Source organism: Anabrus simplex, chromosome 2 (genome assembly GCF_040414725.1).
Source record: "Anabrus simplex isolate iqAnaSimp1 chromosome 2, ASM4041472v1, whole genome shotgun sequence".
NCBI classification, from domain to species: domain Eukaryota; kingdom Metazoa; phylum Arthropoda; class Insecta; order Orthoptera; family Tettigoniidae; genus Anabrus; species Anabrus simplex.
Genome location: NC_090266.1, coordinates 822576307 through 822592047, shown reverse-complemented (window position 1 = coordinate 822592047; position 15741 = coordinate 822576307).

Genomic DNA, 15741 nt, shown 5'->3' with positions numbered 1-15741 from the left:
TTGAGGTTTATTCTTCATTTTATTCACTAATCTATCTATGTAGTGTTTTGTGTATCCGTTGCTTATCGCTATTTTATAAATGAGATTAATTTCTTTTTGGAGGTCGTTTTTAGATAAGGGAATGTTGAAGGCTCTGTTTAACATGCTTAAAAAGGAACTCTTTTTATGTGCCTCAGGATGGTATGAATCTTTTCGTATGGTATTTATAGTTTGAGTCGGTTTTCTAAAGATTGTAAAGGCCAACTTTTCTTCTTTCCTTTCGATTGTTAAATCAAGGAAATTTAGTTTTTTATTGTTCTCAGTTTCTAATGTAAATTTTATGAAAGGGTCCAAACTGTTGATTTGGTCTAATAAATTAGTGCTACTATTGATTTGTTCATCTATAATTGCGAAGATGTCGTCGACAAACCTTAGCCAGATAATGATGCCTTTTTCATCATTTAAAATTTTATGTTTTTCTAAGTGATCCATGTATATTTCAGCAAGGATACCTGACGCTGGAGATCCCATAGGAAGACCACTTTGTTGGTATACTGTGTTATTGAAGGAAAAATAATTATTGCTAAGTGTGAATTCTAGGAGTAACATAAATTCTTCTATTTCATGGTTACTAAGTTTTCTGTGTGTCTTTAAGTTGTTCTTAATTATATTTAAAGTTTCTTTCGTGGGGATCGTAGAATACATATTAGTGACGTCGAAAGAGTTCAAGGTGAAAGATGATTTTAATTTTGTGTTCTTGATAATTTTACAAAATTCTATTGAGTTATTGATTGTGGTTCTGCTTTGGAAAGTATAGTACTTCTTTAGGAAGCTATTGATAAATTTAGAGGTTTTGTAGGTGGGGCTATTTCTAAAGTTAATAATTGGTCTAATGGGTGTGTCAGGTTTATGTATCTTAGGCAAAGCCCTTGCTGTTGGTAGTCTTGGATTCATATTAATTAGGTTTGATATTTCGTTCTCATTAAGGATGAAATTAATGTTTTTAAGTATTTGTTTTAATTTTCTTTGGACAGAGTTAGTCGGATCTTTTTTAATTTTTGTGAAAGTATTATCTGAAAAAAATGCTTCGGTTTTTTCTATATATTCTTTTTTATGCATAATAACTGACACATTGCCTTTATCCGCCTTTGTGATTATAAGGTCATTATCTTTTATTTTTTGTTTTAGGCCTTTTATATCTGTAGAAGGTAAATGGGGTGTGTTAACTTTCTGATCTTTAAATAATTCTACAAGTTTCTTTTTGACTTCGAATTTAGTTTCGAGTTGTTGATCTACTGGAAGTTGAGCTATGACCTGTTCTACTTCAGCAATGGTTGTTATGTATTGCTTTTGGTTGTATGGATTAGACCAATTATGTTTGGGTCCTTTGTTGATAATCTGCAATTCTTTGTCCTCGAAAACAACGTCAGTTAGATTCTTAGTCGGAGGGTGAAAGGTTGAATTGGGTTCAATGTTAGTGGAGGATTCTTTTGACTGATTTATGTTTTTTTGATTTAGAGTAAGACCGTGAAGTTTTTTGTTCAAGATTTCTTGTTTCTTATCCAAGATATTTTTAATTTTTGTATCACCATATTTCAAAAAGGAATCCCATTCAATAGGGGCCATAAGGGAGGAAGCTTCTAGATGAGCGTTATATAACTTAGAGTTTAAAAAAGACTTTTTTCTGTATAGAAATTTAATTTCATTTTTGAGCCATAAGTCGTTAGTTTTTTCCTGAGTAGCTTTGTGCCATTTTGTTGTACAAGGTTTTCTCTGTACTGAATTTAGAAATTTAGGAACGAGTTTTTGATGTAAACATTGTTTTAGGAAATTTATGTCTTTGCCAATTTTTGACAATTTAATCTTTAAGTTCAAATAGGTATTTGATTGTTTTTTTGCCTGGTTGGCTAAATTACAGCTTATAAATCTCATGTTTATTCCGTATTGGCTCAACACAACTAAGGTTAAGTTAAGAGTAAGTTCCCACCTTCCAATACTTAACAATTTCTATGTAATAGACTTATTAATTACATAATATAATCCATATAACCTCTAGTACATGTTTCGTTCCGATATGGAACATCTTCAGCTAAAATTGGTAAAATGGCAAGACAATTAAAATACATTGATGTTAAGATGATACATAAGCTAAAAGATATGATAAAATGGCTCGAAAATTAAAACATATGATAAAGATGATGAAATAAAGTTCATTCATGTTGGTTAAAAACACAACAAGTCAGTTTTCAAGTGGCGAATTAAAAACAGCGATAAGGTTCTTCATGTTGGAGGCGTGTACATTTTGTCGATCTTGAAAATAAATTGAAGAATACAGGATTTTCTTATATGTGATTTATCGGGGAAATCTTGATAAAATAACCGTAGTTGAAGTTGAGTTTGGTAGGATTATTAAAATGTGTCTGAAACGAGAAAAGGAGAAGTGAAATAGAAAATATTTTGAGGAGAAAACCTTGTTAAAAATGTATGTTCGCGAGAAAGAAGGATAATAGAGTTGATTACCTTAAAGACAATCTTGTCGTATTTAACGTCCTCCCTTACGCCGTGTTGTTAACTGACTGAGTCCTGTGTACGTGTGTGAGGTGCTTGCGGTGGGCGGGGAGTATTGGAGGGAGAGGTAAGTGACGTGAGGAGAGCGGGTGAAGTGTTGCGTAGGGTGGAGCTTACTGAGGAGTGGTGTTGTGATAGGCTAGGGGAAACGGACGGAAAGGTAGGGGGACAATTATGTAAGGTTGAGCTGTTCGGAAGGAGGTGTGTTGGTTGTTTGTTGGGATTCTTTTTGATGGTTTTTCTGGATGAGTCTAAATTAGTAGCCTCTTCTAATAATATATTTATGTTTTCCGTAATTTCGTTAACATTCTGGTTGGGATTTCGCTTCTGATCAATTTCAATATAGATATTTTCAAGGATATTCATTAATTTACCTTTGTTTAGCGTTTGTAGAATGGTTAAGTCCCTTTCTATCGATGTAAAATTGTGTTTATATTCGGTCATGTGAAGACTCATGGCCGAGTACTTCCTGTGTTTTTCGGCATTAATATGTTCTTGGTATCTTACTGAGAAATTGCGGCCTGTTTGTCCGATATAAGAAGTGGCACAATTTGAGCATTTAAGCCTATATATCCCGGAATTTAAATATTTGTTATTACTTGCAATGCTTTGGTGATTGAAAATTAGCCGTTGATTGTTGTTATTGGTGCGGAAAGCAATATTGAAATTAAATTTCTTAAAAATGTTAGTAATCTGGTAAATATTCCCGTTATTATAAGTAAAGGTGGCGAAGTTCTTCTTTTTATGTTCTTTTACTAGCTGCGTTTGAGGTTTATTCTTCATTTTATTCACTAATCTATCTATGTAGTGTTTTGTGTATCCGTTGCTTATCGCTATTTTATAAATGAGATTAATTTCTTTTTGGAGGTCGTTTTTAGATAAGGGAATGTTGAAGGCTCTGTTTAACATGCTTAAAAAGGAACTCTTTTTATGTGCCTCAGGATGGTATGAATCTTTTCGTATGGTATTTATAGTTTGAGTCGGTTTTCTAAAGATTGTAAAGGCCAACTTTTCTTCTTTCCTTTCGATTGTTAAATCAAGGAAATTTAGTTTTTTATTGTTCTCAGTTTCTAATGTAAATTTTATGAAAGGGTCCAAACTGTTGATTTGGTCTAATAAATTAGTGCTACTATTGATTTGTTCATCTATAATTGCGAAGATGTCGTCGACAAACCTTAGCCAGATAATGATGCCTTTTTCATCATTTAAAATTTTATGTTTTTCTAAGTGATCCATGTATATTTCAGCAAGGATACCTGACGCTGGAGATCCCATAGGAAGACCACTTTGTTGGTATACTGTGTTATTGAAGGAAAAATAATTATTGCTAAGTGTGAATTCTAGGAGTAACATAAATTCTTCTATTTCATGGTTACTAAGTTTTCTGTGTGTCTTTAAGTTGTTCTTAATTATATTTAAAGTTTCTTTCGTGGGGATCGTAGAATACATATTAGTGACGTCGAAAGAGTTCAAGGTGAAAGATGATTTTAATTTTGTGTTCTTGATAATTTTACAAAATTCTATTGAGTTATTGATTGTGGTTCTGCTTTGGAAAGTATAGTACTTCTTTAGGAAGCTATTGATAAATTTAGAGGTTTTGTAGGTGGGGCTATTTCTAAAGTTAATAATTGGTCTAATGGGTGTGTCAGGTTTATGTATCTTAGGCAAAGCCCTTGCTGTTGGTAGTCTTGGATTCATATTAATTAGGTTTGATATTTCGTTCTCATTAAGGATGAAATTAATGTTTTTAAGTATTTGTTTTAATTTTCTTTGGACAGAGTTAGTCGGATCTTTTTTAATTTTTGTGAAAGTATTATCTGAAAAAAATGCTTCGGTTTTTTCTATATATTCTTTTTTATGCATAATAACTGACACATTGCCTTTATCCGCCTTTGTGATTATAAGGTCATTATCTTTTATTTTTTGTTTTAGGCCTTTTATATCTGTAGAAGGTAAATGGGGTGTGTTAACTTTCTGATCTTTAAATAATTCTACAAGTTTCTTTTTGACTTCGAATTTAGTTTCGAGTTGTTGATCTACTGGAAGTTGAGCTATGACCTGTTCTACTTCAGCAATGGTTGTTATGTATTGCTTTTGGTTGTATGGATTAGACCAATTATGTTTGGGTCCTTTGTTGATAATCTGCAATTCTTTGTCCTCGAAAACAACGTCAGTTAGATTCTTAGTCGGAGGGTGAAAGGTTGAATTGGGTTCAATGTTAGTGGAGGATTCTTTTGACTGATTTATGTTTTTTTGATTTAGAGTAAGACCGTGAAGTTTTTTGTTCAAGATTTCTTGTTTCTTATCCAAGATATTTTTAATTTTTGTATCACCATATTTCAAAAAGGAATCCCATTCAATAGGGGCCATAAGGGAGGAAGCTTCTAGATGAGCGTTATATAACTTAGAGTTTAAAAAAGACTTTTTTCTGTATAGAAATTTAATTTCATTTTTGAGCCATAAGTCGTTAGTTTTTTCCTGAGTAGCTTTGTGCCATTTTGTTGTACAAGGTTTTCTCTGTACTGAATTTAGAAATTTAGGAACGAGTTTTTGATGTAAACATTGTTTTAGGAAATTTATGTCTTTGCCAATTTTTGACAATTTAATCTTTAAGTTCAAATAGGTATTTGATTGTTTTTTTGCCTGGTTGGCTAAATTACAGCTTATAAATCTCATGTTTATTCCGTATTGGCTCAACACAACTAAGGTTAAGTTAAGAGTAAGTTCCCACCTTCCAATACTTAACAATTTCTATGTAATAGACTTATTAATTACATAATATAATCCATATAACCTCTAGTACATGTTTCGTTCCGATATGGAACATCTTCAGCTAAAATTGGTAAAATGGCAAGACAATTAAAATACATTGATGTTAAGATGATACATAAGCTAAAGGATATGATAAAATGGCTCGAAAATTAAAACATATGATAAAGATGATGAAATAAAGTTCATTCATGTTGGTTAAAAACACAACAAGTCAGTTTTCAAGTGGCGAATTAAAAACAGCGATAAGGTTCTTCATGTTGGAGGCGTGTACATTTTGTCGATCTTGAAAATAAATTGAAGAATACAGGATTTTCTTATATGTGATTTATCGGGGAAATCTTGATAAAATAACCGTAGTTGAAGTTGAGTTTGGTAGGATTATTAAAATGTGTCTGAAACGAGAAAAGGAGAAGTGAAATAGAAAATATTTTGAGGAGAAAACCTTGTTAAAAATGTATGTTCGCGAGAAAGAAGGATAATAGAGTTGATTACCTTAAAGACAATCTTGTCGTATTTAACGTCCTCCCTTACGCCGTGTTGTTAACTGACTGAGTCCTGTGTACGTGTGTGAGGTGCTTGCGGTGGGCGGGGAGTATTGGAGGGAGAGGTAAGTGACGTGAGGAGAGCGGGTGAAGTGTTGCGTAGGGTGGAGCTTACTGAGGAGTGGTGTTGTGATAGGCTAGGGGAAACGGACGGAAAGGTAGGGGGACAATTATGTAAGGTTGAGCTGTTCGGAAGGAGGTGTGTTGGTTGTTTGTTGGGATTCTTTTTGATGGTTTTTCTGGATGAGTCTAAATTAGTAGCCTCTTCTAATAATATATTTATGTTTTCCGTAATTTCGTTAACATTCTGGTTGGGATTTCGCTTCTGATCAATTTCAATATAGATATTTTCAAGGATATTCATTAATTTACCTTTGTTTAGCGTTTGTAGAATGGTTAAGTCCCTTTCTATCGATGTAAAATTGTGTTTATATTCGGTCATGTGAAGACTCATGGCCGAGTACTTCCTGTGTTTTTCGGCATTAATATGTTCTTGGTATCTTACTGAGAAATTGCGGCCTGTTTGTCCGATATAAGAAGTGGCACAATTTGAGCATTTAAGCCTATATATCCCGGAATTTAAATATTTGTTATTACTTGCAATGCTTTGGTGATTGAAAATTAGCCGTTGATTGTTGTTATTGGTGCGGAAAGCAATATTGAAATTAAATTTCTTAAAAATGTTAGTAATCTGGTAAATATTCCCGTTATTATAAGTAAAGGTGGCGAAGTTCTTCTTTTTATGTTCTTTTACTAGCTGCGTTTGAGGTTTATTCTTCATTTTATTCACTAATCTATCTATGTAGTGTTTTGTGTATCCGTTGCTTATCGCTATTTTATAAATGAGATTAATTTCTTTTTGGAGGTCGTTTTTAGATAAGGGAATGTTGAAGGCTCTGTTTAACATGCTTAAAAAGGAACTCTTTTTATGTGCCTCAGGATGGTATGAATCTTTTCGTATGGTATTTATAGTTTGAGTCGGTTTTCTAAAGATTGTAAAGGCCAACTTTTCTTCTTTCCTTTCGATTGTTAAATCAAGGAAATTTAGTTTTTTATTGTTCTCAGTTTCTAATGTAAATTTTATGAAAGGGTCCAAACTGTTGATTTGGTCTAATAAATTAGTGCTACTATTGATTTGTTCATCTATAATTGCGAAGATGTCGTCGACAAACCTTAGCCAGATAATGATGCCTTTTTCATCATTTAAAATTTTATGTTTTTCTAAGTGATCCATGTATATTTCAGCAAGGATACCTGACGCTGGAGATCCCATTTCTATACAGAAAAAAGTCTTTTTTAAACTCTAAGTTATATAACGCTCATCTAGAAGCTTCCTCCCTTATGGCCCCTATTGAATGGGATTCCTTTTTGAAATATGGTGATACAAAAATTAAAAATATCTTGGATAAGAAACAAGAAATCTTGAACAAAAAACTTCACGGTCTTACTTTAAATCAAAAAAACATAAATCAGTCAAAAGAATCCTCCACTAACATTGAACCCAATTCAACCTTTCACCCTCCGACTAAGAATCTAACTGACGTTGTTTTCGAGGACAAAGAATTGCAGATTATCAACAAAGGACCCAAACATAATTGGTCTAATCCATACAACCAAAAGCAATACATAACAACCATTGCTGAAGTAGAACAGGTCATAGCTCAACTTCCAGTAGATCAACAACTCGAAACTAAATTCGAAGTCAAAAAGAAACTTGTAGAATTATTTAAAGATCAGAAAGTTAACACACCCCATTTACCTTCTACAGATATAAAAGGCCTAAAACAAAAAATAAAAGATAATGACCTTATAATCACAAAGGCGGATAAAGGCAATGTGTCAGTTATTATGCATGAAAAAGAATATATAGAAAAAACCGAAGCATTTCTTTCAGATAATACTTTCACAAAAATTAAAAAAGATCCGACTAACTCTGTCCAAAGAAAATTAAAACAAATACTTAAAAACATTAATTTCATCCTTAATGAGAACGAAATATCAAACCTAATTAATATGAATCCAAGACTACCAACAGCAAGGGCTTTGCCTAAGATACATAAACCTGACACACCCATTAGACCAATTATTAACTTTAGAAATAGCCCCACCTACAAAACCTCTAAATTTATCAATAGCTTCCTAAAGAAGTACTATACTTTCCAAAGCAGAACCACAATCAATAACTCAATAGAATTTTGTAAAATTATCAAGAACACAAAATTAAAATCATCTTTCACCTTGAACTCTTTCGACGTCACTAATATGTATTCTACGATCCCCACGAAAGAAACTTTAAATATAATTAAGAACAACTTAAAGACACACAGAAAACTTAGTAACCATGAAATAGAAGAATTTATGTTACTCCTAGAATTCACACTTAGCAATAATTATTTTTCCTTCAATAACACAGTATACCAACAAAGTGGTCTTCCTATGGGATCTCCAGCGTCAGGTATCCTTGCTGAAATATACATGGATCACTTAGAAAAACATAAAATTTTAAATGATGAAAAAGGCATCATTATCTGGCTAAGGTTTGTCGACGACATCTTCGCAATTATAGATGAACAAATCAATAGTAGCACTAATTTATTAGACCAAATCAACAGTTTGGACCCTTTCATAAAATTTACATTAGAAACTGAGAACAATAAAAAACTAAATTTCCTTGATTTAACAATCGAAAGGAAAGAAGAAAAGTTGGCCTTTACAATCTTTAGAAAACCGACTCAAACTATAAATACCATACGAAAAGATTCATACCATCCTGAGGCACATAAAAAGAGTTCCTTTTTAAGCATGTTAAACAGAGCCTTCAACATTCCCTTATCTAAAAACGACCTCCAAAAAGAAATTAATCTCATTTATAAAATAGCGATAAGCAACGGATACACAAAACACTACATAGATAGATTAGTGAATAAAATGAAGAATAAACCTCAAACGCAGCTAGTAAAAGAACATAAAAAGAAGAACTTCGCCACCTTTACTTATAATAACGGGAATATTTACCAGATTACTAACATTTTTAAGAAATTTAATTTCAATATTGCTTTCCGCACCAATAACAACAATCAACGGCTAATTTTCAATCACCAAAGCATTGCAAGTAATAACAAATATTTAAATTCCGGGATATATAGGCTTAAATGCTCAAATTGTGCCACTTCTTATATCGGACAAACAGGCCGCAATTTCTCAGTAAGATACCAAGAACATATTAATGCCGAAAAACACAGGAAGTACTCGGCCATGAGTCTTCACATGACCGAATATAAACACAATTTTACATCGATAGAAAGGGACTTAACCATTCTACAAACGCTAAACAAAGGTAAATTAATGAATATCCTTGAAAATATCTATATTGAAATTGATCAGAAGCGAAATCCCAACCAGAATGTTAACGAAATTACGGAAAACATAAATATATTATTAGAAGAGGCTACTAATTTAGACTCATCCAGAAAAACCATCAAAAAGAATCCCAACAAACAACCAACACACCTCCTTCCGAACAGCTCAACCTTACATAATTGTCCCCCTACCTTTCCGTCCGTTTCCCCTAGCCTATCACAACACCACTCCTCAGTAAGCTCCACCCTACGCAACACTTCACCCGCTCTCCTCACGTCACTTACCTCTCCCTCCAATACTCCCCGCCCACCGCAAGCACCTCACACACGTACACAGGACTCAGTCAGTTAACAACACGGCGTAAGGGAGGACGTTAAATACGACAAGATTGTCTTTAAGGTAATCAACTCTATTATCCTTCTTTCTCGCGAACATACATTTTTAACAAGGTTTTCTCCTCAAAATATTTTCTATTTCACTTCTCCTTTTCTCGTTTCAGACACATTTTAATAATCCTACCAAACTCAACTTCAACTACGGTTATTTTATTAAGATTTCCCCGATAAATCACATATAAGAAAATCCTGTATTCTTCAATTTATTTTCAAGATCGACAAAATGTACACGCCTCCAACATGAAGAACCTTATCGCTGTTTTTAATTCGCCACTTGAAAACTGACTTGTTGTGTTTTTAACCAACATGAATGAACTTTATTTCATCATCTTTATCATATGTTTTAATTTTCGAGCCATTTTATCATATCTTTTAGCTTATGTATCATCTTAACATCAATGTATTTTAATTGTCTTGCCATTTTACCAATTTTAGCTGAAGATGTTCCATATCGGAACGAAACATGTACTAGAGGTTATATGGATTATATTATGTAATTAATAAGTCTATTACATAGAAATTGTTAAGTATTGGAAGGTGGGAACTTACTCTTAACTTAACCTTAGTTGGTCGGTTTATGTGAGAAGTTCAACCACAGGATGAAGAACGGAATAGAATAAATGACGAAAGGACACAAACGAAGGAACAAGTTTAAAGTTTCATACAATATCGTCAGTTATCAATTATTAAAAATGTGTAGTCGCTCATTAAAAAACGAATGAGTGCATGGTATTGTACAAGTTCCTCTCAGGTATACTTTTCTCAGAAACACATGAACCTATAGATATAATGTTCAATGTCGATATCCACAGGGTTTGTATCTACATGGGAGGTGAATTATATTTTGATAATAATTAAAAGTGAGTCTGATAAAATATTGAATGCGAAAAACGTACAATACCATGCGCTCATTCCTTTTTCCTTCCGAGCGAGTATTCAAGTTAACTTCCATGTAGTAGTTTAACTATTGTCATCTTGCTAAGGGTTCTTGTTTGAATCTAGGAGAGTGAGTTACCATCCTGAGGAGTGGAAGAAAGAACAATGCTTGAGAGTAAACGGAATAAAAGAAATAAAGAAAGGACACTAACGAAAGACCGATAGGAACAAATGTCATTAACTGAAAAGGAAGAATGACTAAGCTCGATAGCTGCAGTCGCTTAAGTGCGGCCAGTATCCAGTATTCGGGAGATAGTGGGTTCGAGCCCCGCTGTCGGCAGCCCTGAAGATGGTTTTCCGTGGTTTCCCATTTTCACACCAGGCAAATGCTGGGGCTGTACCTTAAATAAGGCCACGGCCGCTTCCTTCCCACTCCTAGTCATTCCCTGTCCCATCGTCGCCATAAGACCTATCTGTGTCGGTGCGACGTAAAACAAATAGTAAAAAAAACTGAAAAGGAAGAATGAAAAGCTACAACAGGGACATATTGAGATAACAAAAAAGGATTGAGAAAAGAACAATGGAAAGAAATATTGAGCAGTAACGTATTTCAGTAAAAGAAAGGAAGTAAAAAGAAATGAAATGGCGTATGCCTTTTAGTGCCTGGAGTGCGCAAGGAAAAGTTCGGCTCGGCAGATACAGGTCTATTGATTTTACCCGCGCGTAGTGATGAGGATGAAATGATGATGAAAACAACACATACACCCAGTTGCCAGCGGAATTAACCAATTCTGGTTAAAAATTCCCGACCCTGCCACGCTAAAAATAAATAAAATGGCGGTTAGTCTACGTTTGTTGTTTGATTGTGCATTTTTGTTTTGCATCAACAGACTAAGTGACTTTTAAGTCCTTTGGTTGCGTTATGCATAACTAAACAGTGCATTTGGACTAGTCTGTGATAAAGCATAAGTAAACTACACGACGTTTCCGACATTTACAGGTCAATAAATAAATAATCATTTCACTATATTGGACACATAATCGTAAATGAAGTTGTAAATTACATTACCTAAGATACAAATCATTTGTGAAAACTACAATTTAACGTTATGGAATTATGAAATAAGTCGGTTATTTTTGCTCTCAAGACTTTTGTAGAAATTCCTTTTCTTACCGGTAGTGTGAGGGAATAGAAATAACACGCACAATTTTGCAATAAAACGTACTTTATTCTTTACTAATTGGCACAAAACATAGTAACGTAATGTAAAACAACTGAATAAAAATGGAAATAATAAAGCTTACAAGACAACAACAAATCCAAAATGAACCCGGACATTATGTATTTTACACTTTAAAGCTTTTTATTACCTGACTTGAATCACAATACTGTAAAAAATGAATTATAGCGAAAGATACTTGATTAATCTTATAAACATAAAAAAAACTAAAATTAAAAGGTGCCATTGGAAGTCTTTTTCACTAATTAGCATGAAACACAATACTGCTCAGTAACTAAACAAAATTTAAGAAAGAAACATAAATGAAATCAAAATCTGTCATTATTCACTTTCTATTTCAAAGTCAAGTTGTCCGTTGAACCCATCAATATCGTCTTCCACACTATTATCGGTGAAAAAAGACCGATACATTGGTCTGGCATCTTTTGGAATCAGCGGCAGAAGAGACTTCAAGTTTTCAAGTTTAGGTTTTGAAATTGGTTTCCCTCCTGGCCACAGTTGAATGAAGTGTTCACTCAAATGAACTGGTTGCGCAGAAGTTCCTCTTTCCTTTCTTTTCTTTGAATACTTAATTCAACTCCAGTGTCCTGGTCAAAGTCACTCTTCATGAAAAAACTTAGAGGTTTGTCTTTTCTGATTTCAAGTTCTCTCGTTTTCAGCCAGTTTATTTTGGGATTTTCCATGTCAACTTTACGGTTTGTTATCTGTTTTTCCAGCATTTGTGTTCCAAAGAATTCTTCCTGTTCCATTCTGTGAACAGCCAAAGCATTCTTTCTACGACGTACTTTCATCACATTCATATAGTCATTCACAGTGTACAACTGTTGTTGTAGCTTCAACGCGCACTCTATGTCTCCAAAATTGCTGTCGTTGGGCAAAAAACTGTATCCTGGGAGAACATAGCGCAAAGTAATCTTTTCTAGCGTGGGGTGAGTTTCCAAAATCGTTCGTTTTCTTACCTGTAAAACCTCACAGTTATTAGAAATCGTTATTGCATTTGTAACAATGCGTTCGGTTCTTGCTCTGATAGCCTCCATTACTGGTACCATAATGTAGGAAATACGACAGCACAATCGTTTACCGTGTAAACATGCACAGTAACAACATACTAGGTTAGTAAACACTACACAGCTGATGTTGTCTGGTCTGTTGTGAACCAGTGCAGCCACCTGTTTCGTTTAGCATCACTAGACCACAGACCGGTAAAAGGCGCTTGGTCTACTGTTGCATAACTAAACATTAGCTTATCGCTTTTGGTTTCGTGATGCAAAACACAAAATCAAACATAGGTAAATTTGCACTTATATTTTTCACATATTTTAAGGCAACTGTTACTAGGACTTTACGGTGATTTTTGTCCATTTAAGTTACGTTGTTTCTCAACAGAATGCGCACAAATACTGATTTTTACAAAATGGCGCTTGGTCTAGTGATGCATAACATGGTCCATATTATCGATTCAATTCAGATTTCATTTCCATTCAGCTGACAGTATTACCGGAAACAGGGTAGCTCAATCCTTACTCCTCACTCCCCGTAAAACCAAGTGTCACTAAAAAGTTTCGCAAGCTGTACGCGTATTGTGAATTGTGCCATGGAGGTAAGTGAGCGATACTGGATTGTGGCCTATTGTATTGTTTACGCGGCCTCTCCCTCGTGGTGTGTCATGGGCGAATTGCCTCCGGTAGGCGGAGCACAGTACAACTTACAAGTCGACTTACAGTCTGTGAACTGAAGGGATTCGGTCACTTATACAAATTAAAGTGTTCGACTCACCAATGTGCAAATAAGATTCCGCATGTATTACAGGCTTAAATCATCTAATCCTAGAACGTGCAAAATACCACGTAGCGTGGGAAGTGATGTACTTGACGATCAAAAAGTTAGAAACACCACTACCAACAAGTGTACCAGTGTTATTTTCCAACAACAACCAGCATATCTACAGTACATACGTAATCTTAGCACAATCCCTACAAGAAAGTGGCATTAAAATATAAGTTACGTATTGAACCCGTGACATTTGAGTCATAAGGAACCAGAGTCCTAAATTCATTACCGTATGTGAGGCCCCACATCATGAGGAGCCCTGGCTGCATTTTTATCTCTGACCACAGGCGGCATGTGGAGGACAGGTGGGTTGATTCTCATTCTCACGCTACAGAAATTAGGTCACCCACACGTGTAGAATGTGCAGAGATATGAAGCAATTTGGCGGAACTTTTTTAAAGTACATTTTAAGAAAAATTGGTGACGAAACTGCCGTAGTAAACGTCAGGAAATCGTACAGTAAGTGAAACAATTTGGTTCAGACCCCTAAATATCTCCAGAAGGAAAATTGTCAAAAGATGCACCTGTTCGTTTGAACTCTGTTACATTGACCAAAATATATTGCCTAGCTTATGAGTTCATTTAACTATTCAATTTGTTAAGAGAAACCCTTAATGCTTATCATCAAAACCGCTACAAAACCAAGCAACTATGTGTTATGTCATAATCAGCCATAATTATATTTTCTGTGAGGTGAAAACAGTATCAGTAAACTTTTGGCGATGTATGCGGATTGCATGTGAGTGGCAGAACATTTTATATAAAGCACGCCACGCCATTTCAGTGAACTTGAGGCGACATCGCGCCATTCAGACTAGCATTAACAATTTGTTGTGGAGACTAAATCCCCAGAAGGGAAGGCAGTTTTAGCCAGAGGTGACTATCTAACTTCATCTCCAAGTGGAGATAGATTAGCAGTCAAATTAACGGTATTCCGCAATGTGGAACCGTCATGTAATTTCACGTCCAGGCAACTGACGGTCATTATAATGCCGAAGTCCTGCAGTTGAATTAGAAATATCACTGTTTTATTTGCGTGTGCGGATCGGTGATTTGAAGAACGTGTTCGATTCGCGAGGAAGGAAACGTGTGAAGGGCATTTTTAATGTGTCCATTATTTTCTGGTGAATGATACCAAAAATAACTTACATGAAAGGAAGAATATGTTTTGTAAAGCCAGTACATGTCGATATGGCTAGATTGAGAGAGACTGGTGGGCCTGTTAAGATGTAAGACCACGTACGACTTCCAGGTATGTAGACTATCCTTGTGTATAAAGTGCATTTTATTTATTTCATGATGTCACCATTTTATTTCTGTATATGTGACACATTTTGGTCACAATTATATCTGGTGAAAATGTCAGAGGAATACGACAAAAGTTCATTTTTGTATGTTTCTTGGATTATCGGGAAAGTCGAGAAAGTAGCGTGTGAGATATTGTACAGTAGTATATTCGATGTTTGTAAAACGAATACAGTGTCTAGAGCGAAGTGTCACTTCCGTACGTTTATTTCCTATATTTTTTGTTTTCCAAAGTTAAGACATTAATTTATCATGAAATTATGATCAGTGTAAAAATAAAATTCCTGTAAGTGTAATCCGTTGTTTACCATTTAGAGCGAGTGCGCGGTAATGATTGAATGTCAGCTGTAGAGGAAGGCACACCGTCATGTGTTCAGCGCTGTACATTTGTCACTGACCGAGCTTGATAGCTGCAGTCGCTTAAGTGCGGCCAGTATCCAGTATTCGGGAGATAGTAGGTTCGAACCCCACTGTCGGTAGCCCTGAAAATGGTTTTCCGTGGTTTCCCATTTTCACACCAGGCAAATGCTGGGGCTGTACCTTAATTAAGGCCACGGCCGCGTCCTTCCCACTCCTAGCCCTTTCCTGTCCCATCGTCGCCATAAAACGTACCTGTGTCGGTGCGACGTAAAGCAACTAGCAAAAAAAATTGTCAATGGAAGTTAAGAGGCGAGACCGGTGTGTTATTTGTGGAAGGGAAATATTATTCCAAAGATCTGTTCAAATCTGTGTAGAATTGATGAGAAGAAAATAACGGTAAATTTTTTTTAAGTTAAGTTGTGAGTTTCGGTTTTGAAAATATTGTGTTGTCAAACTCAAATACGCGAGGAGAGATGATTAGTTTGTCACAGATTGTTTTATGTAACAACATAG